This window comes from Salmo trutta, chromosome 13 (assembly GCF_901001165.1).
Source record: "Salmo trutta chromosome 13, fSalTru1.1, whole genome shotgun sequence".
In the NCBI taxonomy this organism is placed as follows: Eukaryota; Metazoa; Chordata; class Actinopteri; order Salmoniformes; family Salmonidae; genus Salmo; species Salmo trutta.
In genome coordinates, this window is record NC_042969.1 from 73,299,970 (window position 1) to 73,311,481 (window position 11,512).

The 11,512-nt window shown below is 41.6% G+C and overlaps 1 protein-coding gene across 4 annotated transcripts in view; it reads left to right on the forward strand.

Annotated features, from left to right (window-relative positions):
• Positions 1-11,512, forward strand: part of LOC115206496 (glycerophosphodiester phosphodiesterase domain-containing protein 5-like) — a 100,907-nt gene that overhangs the window by 37,958 nt on the left and 51,437 nt on the right. The window lies entirely within an intron of this gene.

Below are 11,512 nucleotides of genomic sequence, written 5' to 3' on the forward strand. Positions count from 1 at the left end.
GACAGCCCATAGGATGGCTGCAATTAAAACCTGCGCAGTGGGAGGACTAGCAAGTCAGGCAAAATCTTCAATTGAGAAACATGCTGATAATATTGCATTCTTATCTCCATTTGTAATAATTTTTATTAATCACCAAGCCATGTTTACTAACAGTTTAAACTCGCATCCTCGGTTGTAATCTTGTGTACAGATCAATTATTTACACTCTTGATAACGTCTTGGATTGTTTCACTTTCAGATTGTAATCAGCATGCATTTTTCAGAGTAAACTTGATCAGCATGCTCCTTCATACCCCAGGAGGACTGTGACACATACAGTATGGAGCCAGCCAGGCCCAGGCTTAATGTTAATGTCATTTATTGTTATTATTTCAGCTGATATGAGTTGGAATCTGAGTAATTCATCTGTGATTAGTCAAGAGTAGACCCAGGCCAAAACTGGCTCCTGCCCCGCCTGCACAGTGCCCCCATGTAATGTTCGATAGACGCTCTGTGCGCCCAGTCCTTTAAATTATGACTAGATTGTAATTTAGCTCTGACCTTGTTGGTATCGATTGAAGCCACGAGAGGCAGCCACAGTTGTCATTGGAAACAGGATTTGACAATGGCAATTCGAATTTGTGTCTTGGCTTGGTATCAAAGCACTGAAAGGGCTTGTCATTGTACTGTGCAGGGGCGGACTGGGACCAGAAATCGGCCCTGGCATTTCTAACACAAGTAAAAAAAAAATCCCCCCCTTGAGGCCTCCATTACTAGCCAGATAATTATTATTTTGCGCAATAAAACCAAGTTAGACAGACCCACTGCTCTAAAACTAGACCAGCCCATCTGGCATTTGCCCGTCATGCCAGATGGCCAGTCCGCCACTGGTACTGTGTGTTCTATTTTACTGAGGTACTTCAATGACACTTGGGAACATGTATTTTTTTTGCTTTGATTAGGGATGCACGATATACTCCACAAATTTCTTGTTAACAAACTATAGTTTTGGCAAGTTGGTTAGGACATCTACTTTGTGCATGACACCAGTAATTTTTCCAACAATTGTTTACAGACAGATTATTTCACTTATAATTCACTGTATCACAATTCCAGTGGGTCAGAAGTTTACATACACTAAGTTGACTGTGCCTTGCCATGGCTTTAAAAGCTTCTGATAGGCTAATTGACATCATTTGAGTCAATTGGAGGTGTACCTGTGGATGTATTTCAAATCAAATCAAGCTTATTTAAATAACCTTACATTAGCTGATATCTCAAATTGCTGTACAGAAACCCAGCCTACAACCCCAAACAGCAGGCAATGCAGGTGTAGAAGCACGGTGGCTAGGAAAAACTCCCTAGAAAGGCCAAAACCTATGAAGAAACCTAGAGAGGACCAGGCTATGAGGGGTGGCCAGTCCTCTTCTGGCTGTGCCGGGTGGAGGTTATAACAGAACATTGCCAAGATGTTCAAATGTTCATAAATGACCAGCATGGTCAAATAATAATAATCACAGTAGTTGTCAGCACCTCGAGTAAATGGCAGTTGGCTTTTCATAGACAATCATTGAGGGTATCTCTACCGCTCCTGCTGTCTCTAGAGAGTTGAAAACAGCAGGTCTGGGACAGGTAGCACGTCCGGTGAACAGATCAGGGTTCCATAGCCGCAGGCAGAACAGTTGAAACTGGAGCAGCAGCACGGCCAGGTGGACTGGGGACAGCAAGCAGTCATCATGCCAGGTAGTCTTGAGCTCAGGTCCTCCAAGAGAGAGAAAGAGAATTAGAGAGCATACTTAAATTCACACAGGACACCGGAAAAGACAGGAGAAATACTCCAGATATAACGGACTGACCCTAGCCCCCCGACACAAACTACTGCAGCATAAATACTGGAGGCTGAGACAGGAGGGGTCAGGAGACACTGTGGCCCCATCTGATGATACCCCCGGACAGGGCCAAACAGGCAGGATATAACCACACCCACTTTGCCAAAGCACAGCCCCACACCACTAGAGGGATATCTTCAACCACCAACTTACCATCCTGAGACAAGGCCGAGAATAGCCCACGAAGATCTCCGCCACGGCACAACCAAAGGGGGGGCGCCAACCCAGACAGGAAGACCACGTCAGTGACTCAACCCACTCAAGTGACGCACCCCTCCTAGGGACGGCATGGAAGAGCACCAGTAAGCCAGTGACTCAGCCCCTGTAATAGGGTTAGAGGCAGAGAATCCCAGTGGAGAGAGGGGAACCGGCCAGGCAGAGACGGCAAGGGCGGTTTGTTGCTCCAGAGCCTTTCCGTTCACCTTCACATTTCAAGGCCTACCTTCAATCAAACTCAGTGCCTCTTTGCTTGACATCATGGGAAAATCAAAGGAGACAAGGCCGAGTATAGCCCACAAAGATCTCCGCCTCAGAAAACAATTGTCTGGTTCATCCTTGGGAGCAATTTCCAAACGTCTGAAGGTACCACGTTCATCTGCACAAACAATAGTACACATGTATGAACACATGGGAACACGCAGCCGTCATACCGGTCAGGAAAGAGACGTGTTCTGTCTCCTAGAGATGAACGTACTTTGGTGTGAGAAGTGCAAATCAATCCCAGAACAACAGCAAAGGGCCTTGTGAAGTAGCTGGAGGAAACGGGTACAAAAGTATCTATATCCAGTTAAACAAGTCCTATATTGAAATAACCTGAAAGGCTGCTCAGCAAGGAAGAAGCCACTGCTCAAAAACCGGCATAAAAAAGCCAGACTATGGTTTGCAACTGTACATGGGGACAAAGATCGTACTTTTTGGAGAAATGTCCTCTGGTCTGATGAAATAAAAATAGAACTGTTTGGCCATAATGACCATCGTTATGTTTGGAGGAAAAAGGGGGAGGTTTGCAAGCCGAAGAACACCATCCCGTCCGTGAAGTACGGAGGTGGCAGCATCATGTTGTGGGGGTGCTTTGCTGCAGGAGGGACTAGTGCACTTCACAAAATAGATGGCATCATGAGGCAGGAAAATTGTGACTATATTGAAGCAACATCTCAAGACACCAGTCAGGAAGTTAAAGCTTGGTAGCAAATGGGTCTTCCAAATGGACAATGACCCAAAGCATACTTCCAAAGTTGTGGCAAAATGGCTTAACCTGTTGGGGATAGGGGGCAGTATTTACACGGCCGGATTAAATCGGGTACGTTTTTTATCTGGTTACTACTCCTGCCCAGTAACTAGAATATGCATATAATTATTGGTTTTGGATAGAAAACACCCTAAAGTTTCTAAAACTGTTTGAATGGTGTCTGTGAGTATAACAGAACTCATATGGCAGGCAAAAACCTGAGAAGATTCTGACCAGGAAGTGGCCTGTCTGACAAGTTGTTGTCCATCTTGGCTCTTTTTATTGAAGACTGAGGATCTTTGCTGTAACGTGACACTTCCTACAGCTCCCATAGGCTCTCAGAACCCAGGAAAAAGCTGAATGACGTAATTCAAGGCCCAGGCTGAAACACACTAGCGCGTTTGGCAAGTGCTCTATCAGAGGGCCATTAGACGAGGCTTGTGCATGAGGGGATAGCATGCTTTTACTTTCTCTCTCGTTGAATGTAAACAGGCTTTGCCGGTCGGAATGTTATCGCTTTTTTACGAGAAAAGTGGCATTCAAATTTATTTTAAACAGCGGTTGACATGCTTCGAAGTACGGTAATGGAATATTTAGACATTTTTTGTCACGAAATGCGCCATGCTCGTAACCCTTATTTACCCTTCGGATAGTGTCTTGAGCGCACGAACAAAACGCCAATGTTTGAACATAACTATGGATTATTTGGGACCAAACCAACATTTTGTTATTGAAGTAGAAGTCCTGGGAGTGCATTCTGACGAAGACAGCAAAGGTAATAACATTTTTCTTATAGTAAATCTGACTTTGGTGAATGCTAAACTTGCTGGGTGTCTAAATAGCTAGCCCTGTGATGCCGGGCTATCTACTTAGAATATTGCAAAATGTGCTTTCACCGAAAAGCTATTTTAAAATCGGACATATCGAGTGCATAGAGGAGTTCTGTATCTATAATTCTTAAAATAATTGTTCTGCTTTTTGTGAACGTTTATCGTGAGTAATTTAGTAAATTCACCGGAAGTGTTCGGTGGGAATGCTAGTCACATGCTAGTCACCTGCTAATGTAAAAAGCTGGTTTTTGATATAAATATGAACTTGATTGAACAGACATGCATGTATTGTATAACATAATGTCCTAAGATTGTCATCTGATGAAGATCATCAAAGGTTAGTGCTGCATTTAGCTGTGGTTTGGGTTTATGTGACATTATATGCTAGCTTGAAAAATGGGTGTCTGATTTTCTGGCTGGGTACTCTGCTGACATAATCTAATGTTTTGCTTTCGTTGTAAAGCCTTTTTGAAATCGGGCAGTGTGGTTAGATTAACAAGAGTCTTGTCTTTAAAATGGTGTAAAATAGTCATATGTTTGAGAAATTGAAGTAATAGCATTTCTAAGGTATTTGAATCAAATTATATGCATATTCTAGTTACTGGGCAGGAGTAGTAACCAGATTAAATCGGGTACGTTTTTTTATCCAGCCGTGCAAATACTGCCCCCTATCCCCAACAGGTTAAGGGGGTCGTTACAGCTGTAATTCAGCCAAAAAAACATGTTCTCACCATCACAATTTTTCATAAGATGTAAGGATTGGAGAGAAGGAGGACTGTCTAAAGTGGTGTGTGTGTATATATATATATATATATATATTACCCCACTTTGGACAGTCCTCCTTCTCTCCAATCCTTACAACTTATGGTTCCACAGGAAGAGGGTAATAAACCCTTATTACTCCCTTCAGGGGATATGACCTGACCTCCTAACCTCAACCCCTGCTTCTTCAAATCCACAGATGTCCATCTGCTCCCCTATAGCAATCCTGTATCTCCTGCTGTCCACCCAGCACATTCCACTGTCACTCTGTCTTTCTACACATCTCACTCCTTTATATACTATACGTCTGATCTATAATGTCTTTAATATCTCAATGTTCAAAGTTTATCCCGAATCCAACAGTCCCTCCTCTTGAACAATAGCGTCCTAATGTTCAATTTACATAAACTTTGAAATTACTTCTAAATGGATAAACAATGATTATAAAACATGAATTAAACAAACAAACAAATGGAACAAACAATAAACAAACATTCACCGTGAGGTTTACAAAATCAGAGACTTATGACCTCTGTACTATGATCACGTCATACACAATTTTATTTCCATCTCATCACACAACAAAATGCTATTCCAGCTGAATCTGCTGTCTTGTTCCATGTCAGATGGAGCGGCTTTTAGTTTCTCCACTTCCCCCTTCTGGTTCCTAAGAGTAATAGCACAAGACTTGGAAAGCAACAAAAATACATAAAACATAACGGCATTAATAATGTGATAAGCTATGCATAATTATATATGCATGAAAACCAAAGTCTGAGACCATGACAATTCCCACTCTCTCTTCACCTGACTTTATGCCTCCAGGAAACTTTCCTGCTGGGTTCCAAAAAAATGAAAGCTCTATAAAAGCTTCCTCATGCTTTCGCCCAGTCTTCCCCTTTAGGCCCCAGGTTCCGGGAGGTGTTCCCCATCTCCTCCATTTCACCTGATAGACATGTCACCTGATATGCAAGTGTGTATCCCTAATAGACGTTACTTCCTCTTGAGGTAACTCGGCACCGTAAATGCTTTCAGATAAATGCCTTCAACATTTTGTTCATTGTACAATTACCACAACATCTATCCTCTATCATATGATGCATTAACCAATAAAGCAGCTAAACCCAACCCAACTATGATGTTTAAAGTAGCTCCCAGACCCAACCCATCTGTATGTCTTACATTGGAATCTAGTCTCGCTCGCTCGCTCGCTCCGTTACCTCTTGTCATGGTGTCTTCAAGCTCACCCATTATGCTGCTGGACCTCACTTTACGTGATAACTATGCACCCCCCAAGGAGAGACATGACAATCTTTACCGCTGCAGGTACTGTACGGAGTAGTGTGTGTGGCCCAAATCAACGCTGTCCCAACACCCCTGCCTGGTGTCTCTTGATGTACACTCAATCTCCAGAATTCAGCCTGTGCCCTTGGTTATCTCTGCTTTCACCTGAGGATATACACACTGCAACACATGGGTCATTTCCTGACAACATAAACTCTCCTCCTATGGGAAGATCAGTAATTTGTGACATTTTAATAACAGCCTCCCATGTACTCCCATCGGTCTCCCAAGTTACCAGTTACCATGTGGCACGAGTCCTCATAAACTGATATTTCAACAATGCTACTAAAGTAACCCCTGCTACTACTAACATGTCCCATGACTATAGTCTCACAATACCCCTCAGTTGCGCAGTAGTCCAGTTCCATGCTGTCAATATAGCATCCTTCACTACTAGTACTGCTCCTTCAGTTACTGTCCCTACTGTGACTACCGTGAGAATAACTCCTGCATGTCATCTGTCAAATGTTTGCCGGTTGTTAGAAACTGGGAAAAAGATGAATGATTTAGGAAAAATATCCAACCTAACAAAACTCTGAGTCACAGGTGTCCTGAAAGTTTACTATAGTGTCTAAAATGCCACCATTATCTCTTCTACTCTCACCATGAACTAGGTATGTGTAATGTTCAACTAAATCCCCATATTGTGTACAGTTAGCTCATAGAAGAGGGAAGACAGCTATCTCCTGTAACCGTATACAGTCTCTGGGAATGATACTCCTCTATTATTACATCTGACCCATAACATGCTAGTCACTACTCCTAATGCATTTTCTATAGTTATAAACATACTAACACATTCTCACATCAGTTAGTCAATATACTTCATTCCCTCCTCTGGAACAATGAACACCCTCATGTTCCACGAAACCTAAAAACATATTGACTTGAAAAGGAAAGAGGGAAAAAAAGTACATGTTTAATAACTTAGCACCATCCATTGATGCGATGTAACATAAAAATTCTGAATACAGTGTAAAACAAAAGAGAACAAACTTTCATGGTTGTCCCAAGCTATCATTCAGTGATTCCCTAACAAACCACTTCCCTTCAGGATGACACTTAGAGATAAGGTTTCTGGACACTCTCTTGGCCAAATACATTTTAGCAGCGCCCCCACGCCTCATCGTTCTGTAGCAATTCTTTCTCGCTGTATCCCAATCACAAATAAAACATTTTATAAATTATCCAACCAAAATGTAGAATGACAGTCCTTAGTGCTGACTTTGAGTCTAGGACTCGAATTCCAGCTTCTCATTTTAGCACACATCATCCCTGTTAGAACATATATTTATAAACAACCTTTTATTTCTGGTTATAACTCTTCTCATTACAGCTCCCCATTGTCCCTGTTTTCCTGTCACAAGTGGCCTGGTAATGAAAGATCAGTATCTCAATGAATTGTTAGTCTAAATAGTTAGCAGGGTGTATACCACCACCCCTCCTTTCCTTCACCCGACACGTCATTCTAGCGTGTCTTCTTCAGATATCGTTTACAGATCATTTTCCCAACGGTACATGTAACATTTGCCTGTGACATTTCATGGCCCTTGATAATGTCCCGATTGCACGCCTTTGTCGCTCTTTCTTCAGCCGATTAGGGAGGGTTTTGAGGTTTACACACACTCTGTGGTCAAATTATTCCTACCATGCATTAAGACATGATCTGACGTCACCTTCCATGATGATAACCTCAAAAAAGTACAGATCGTAACAATAGTTTAGTTCATTTCATTTCTGTTTCAGGAAATCCGGACAAACATTGACTATATGACGAATTTTGACATTAACCTTTTCTTCATAACATTATCTCAATGACAAATGTCAAAAAGCATAACAACATATTGTTACTGTTAAAACCATTTTTCTAAATTAGTCCATACTATTTCTCGGAAGAGTTACCAGATTATGAAGTTAGCATCCTAACCCCTCGCGGAATTCCACACTCCATTATCCAATCTGGTAAAATTTGTATCAAAACACAAAATGAAATCAGCAATACATATATCACAATCCATTTTAAGTAATTGTCATCCTTTATTAACATATATTTTCCTTTCTATATGCAGACTGAATACTGTACCACTGTATAAGTGCACAAAGACCAGGACCTCAGGGAACTGGTCATTTTCCCCTTTCGAACACGTGATTCAAAAACATGTTAAATCAAAAATAAACAAATTCGAATAACTAATCAATTTAGAATTACAACTTTTTATAACTCCATACAGAAATAATAATCTCCTAAAGTAATGGTACAATTTGGATAGAGACTGGTGTTTCTCATTCATTTTATAATTAAATCCCACTGTTCCGTTAATTTCTAGTGAGGTTGATCATTCCTCATGATAATTTTTTAGGATACAGGGAATTCGTCACCATTAAAATGTTTCCTCTACCTTTTCTTTCCCTGTCCTTCAGAAACCATTTAAATACCTTTTTCAAACATTTCCATCCTTCTGCATACCCAATTTAACTGATTTGAAGACCCCATCCAATAAATCCCACAGTATCAACACACCACTAATGCACATTCGTAACCAGTAAATGGTGTGTGCGTGCTGGTGAACCGTAGGTCCAGAACACACATGAACCTGCCTCACTTATTATTGGGAACTTGTTTATGGCCTAATCCAGATACGTTAATACCTCAAACTGCCGAATATCACTAACTGCTCTCCCCCCTCAATCTCCGGGGACCTTCGAAATCAAAATAATGAAACCCCTCTTTCGGAAAAGAGTGTACATTCCGTTAGCATTCACTATGCAACATTTTAATCAGCAATCCAAAAGTAATTGTAAATTCACTGTCCTTACTCCAGTCATTAAATGTTTGTTTTAATCCACACCATCCTTTATTTAGCATGTACTACCCTTAGACACGGCGACATTATCTCACCACCGAGTCTAACACTGGTCTTCTTACCCCATGATTCTCCATAACCACCACATCACATAAAACATTTTAAAGTTCATTTTAGGTTTGGTAACCCCTATACCAATTCCTCGTGACCCCTCCACCCTTTAGACCATTCTAGAATTCTATTCCAGAATAAGACGACATAAAACGTAAATCTATTTAAAAATAAAACCACAAAATGTCTCATGATATCCCCCAAAAAACAAGGCATTCTGAGTTTGCAAGGAGTGTTTGGCCATCTAATTTAAATGTGTTACCTTTAGAATCCATTCCCCTGGCATTTCGCCTAGATTCTTCAACCCAAAATACGTTTTCCTGTGACAAATTTAGCCAATTTCCCATCGTAAGGAATCCGCAATATTTAATCCCTGGCCTCTACTAAAAAGTTAGGTAAAACGTGATCTCATACGTCTTCCTTCACATAGAAACTGTAATCTCTATGAACCACTTATCGATCGAACAGAGCCTGAACACCGCTAGGTGAAAGTTTCATTCCTGCTACTTTCGAGAGGACTTTCAGGAGTTTTTCAATCTTTTTGTCCCAGCTTTGATGCACCTGTGCTGACCTCGCCTTCTGGATGGAAGCGGGTTGAACAGGTAGTGGCTCGGTTGGTGATTGTGCTTGATTATATTTTTTGCCTTCCTGTGACATCGGGTGTTGTAGGTGTCCTGGAGGGCAGGTAGTGTGCCCCTGGTGATGCGATGTGCAGATGGAGATGTTTCCTACCTTCAGCACCTGGGGGCGGCCCTTCAGGAAGTCCAGGACCCAGTTGCACAGGGCGGGGTCGAGACGCAGGGTCTCAAGCTTAATGATGAATGTGAAGGGTACTATGGTGTTGAATGCTGAGCTGTAGTCAATGAACAGCATTCTTACATAGGTATTTCTCTTGTCCAGATGGAATAGGGCAGTGTGATGGCGATTGCATCGTCTGTGGAGTGGGTCTAGGGTGGAGGTGATGATCCTTGACTAGTCTCTCAAAGCACTTCATGATGACAGAAGTGAGTGCTATGGGGTGATAGTCATTTAGTTCAGTTACCTTAGCTTTCTTGGGAACAGGAATAATGATGGCCATCTTGAAGCATGTGGGGACAGCAGACTGGGATAGGGATTGATTGAATATGTCCGTAAACACACCAGCCAACTGGTCTGTGCATGCTCTGAGGACGCGGCTAGGGATGCCGTCTGGGCCGGCAGCCTTGCAAGGGTTAACATGTATAAATGTTTTACTCACGTCGGCCACGGAGGTGGTGAGCCCACATTTTTTGGTAGCGGGCCGTGTTCGTGGCACTGTATTGTCATGAAAGAGAGCAAAGAAGTTGTTTAATTTGTCTGGGAGCAAGATGTCAATGTCCAAAACGAGGCTGGTTTTCATTTTGTAATCCGTGATTGTCTGTAGACCCTGCCACATACGTCTTGTGTTCGAGCCGTTGAATTCCGACTCCACTTTGTCTCTATACTGACACATTGCTTGTTTGATTGCCTGACAGAGGGAGTAACTACAGTGTTTGTATTCGGCCGTGCTTCCAGTTGCCTTGCCATGATTAAATGCGGTGGTAATTTCAATTTTGCGCTTATGCTTCCATCAACCCATGGTTTCTGGTTAGGGAAGGTTTTAAAAGTCAGTCTCTCACATAGTCAGCGCATATAATCAATGCGGTGCCTGTTAATTTATCATCGAATCACAGCCTACTTTGCCAAACGGGTGATGATTTAACAAAGGCGCATTCGCAAAAAAAGCACAATCGTTGCACAAATGTACCTAACCATAAACATCTTTTGCCTTCCTTAAAATCAATACACAGAAGTATATATTTTTTTAAACCTGCATATTAGTTAAAAGAAATTCATGTTAGCAGGCAATATTAACTAGGGAAATTGTGTCACTTCTTTTGCGTTCATTGCACGCAGAGTCAGGGTATATGCAACAGTTTGGGCCGCCTGGCTCGTTGCCAACTAATTTGCCAGAATTTTACATAATTATGACATAACATTGAAGAATGTGCAATGTAACAACAATATTTGGACTTTAGGGTTGCCACCCATTTGATAAAATACCGAACCGTTCTGTATTTCACTGAAAGAATAAACATTTGTTTTTGAAATCATAGTTTCCGGATTTGACCATAATGACCAAAGGCTTGTATTTCTGTGATTATTATAATTAAGTCTATGATTTGATAGAGCAGTCTGACTGAGCGGTGGTAGGCAGCAGCAGGCTCGTAAGTATTCATTCAAACGTTACTGCGTTTGCCAGCAGCTATTAGCAATGCTTGAGGCACAGCGCTGTTAATGACTTCAAGCTTATCAACTCCCGAGATTAGGCTGGCAATACTAAAGTGCCTATTAGAACATCCAATAGTCAAAGGTATGTGAAATACAAATGGTATAGAGAGAAATAGACGACGAGTCATAATTCCTATAATAACTGCAACCTAGTATTACTTTACTGGGAATATTGAAGAACTGGGAATATTGAACCAGCAGCTTTCATATGTTCTGAGCAAGGAATTTAAACGTTAGCTTTTTTACATGGCACATATTGCACTTTTACTTTCTTCT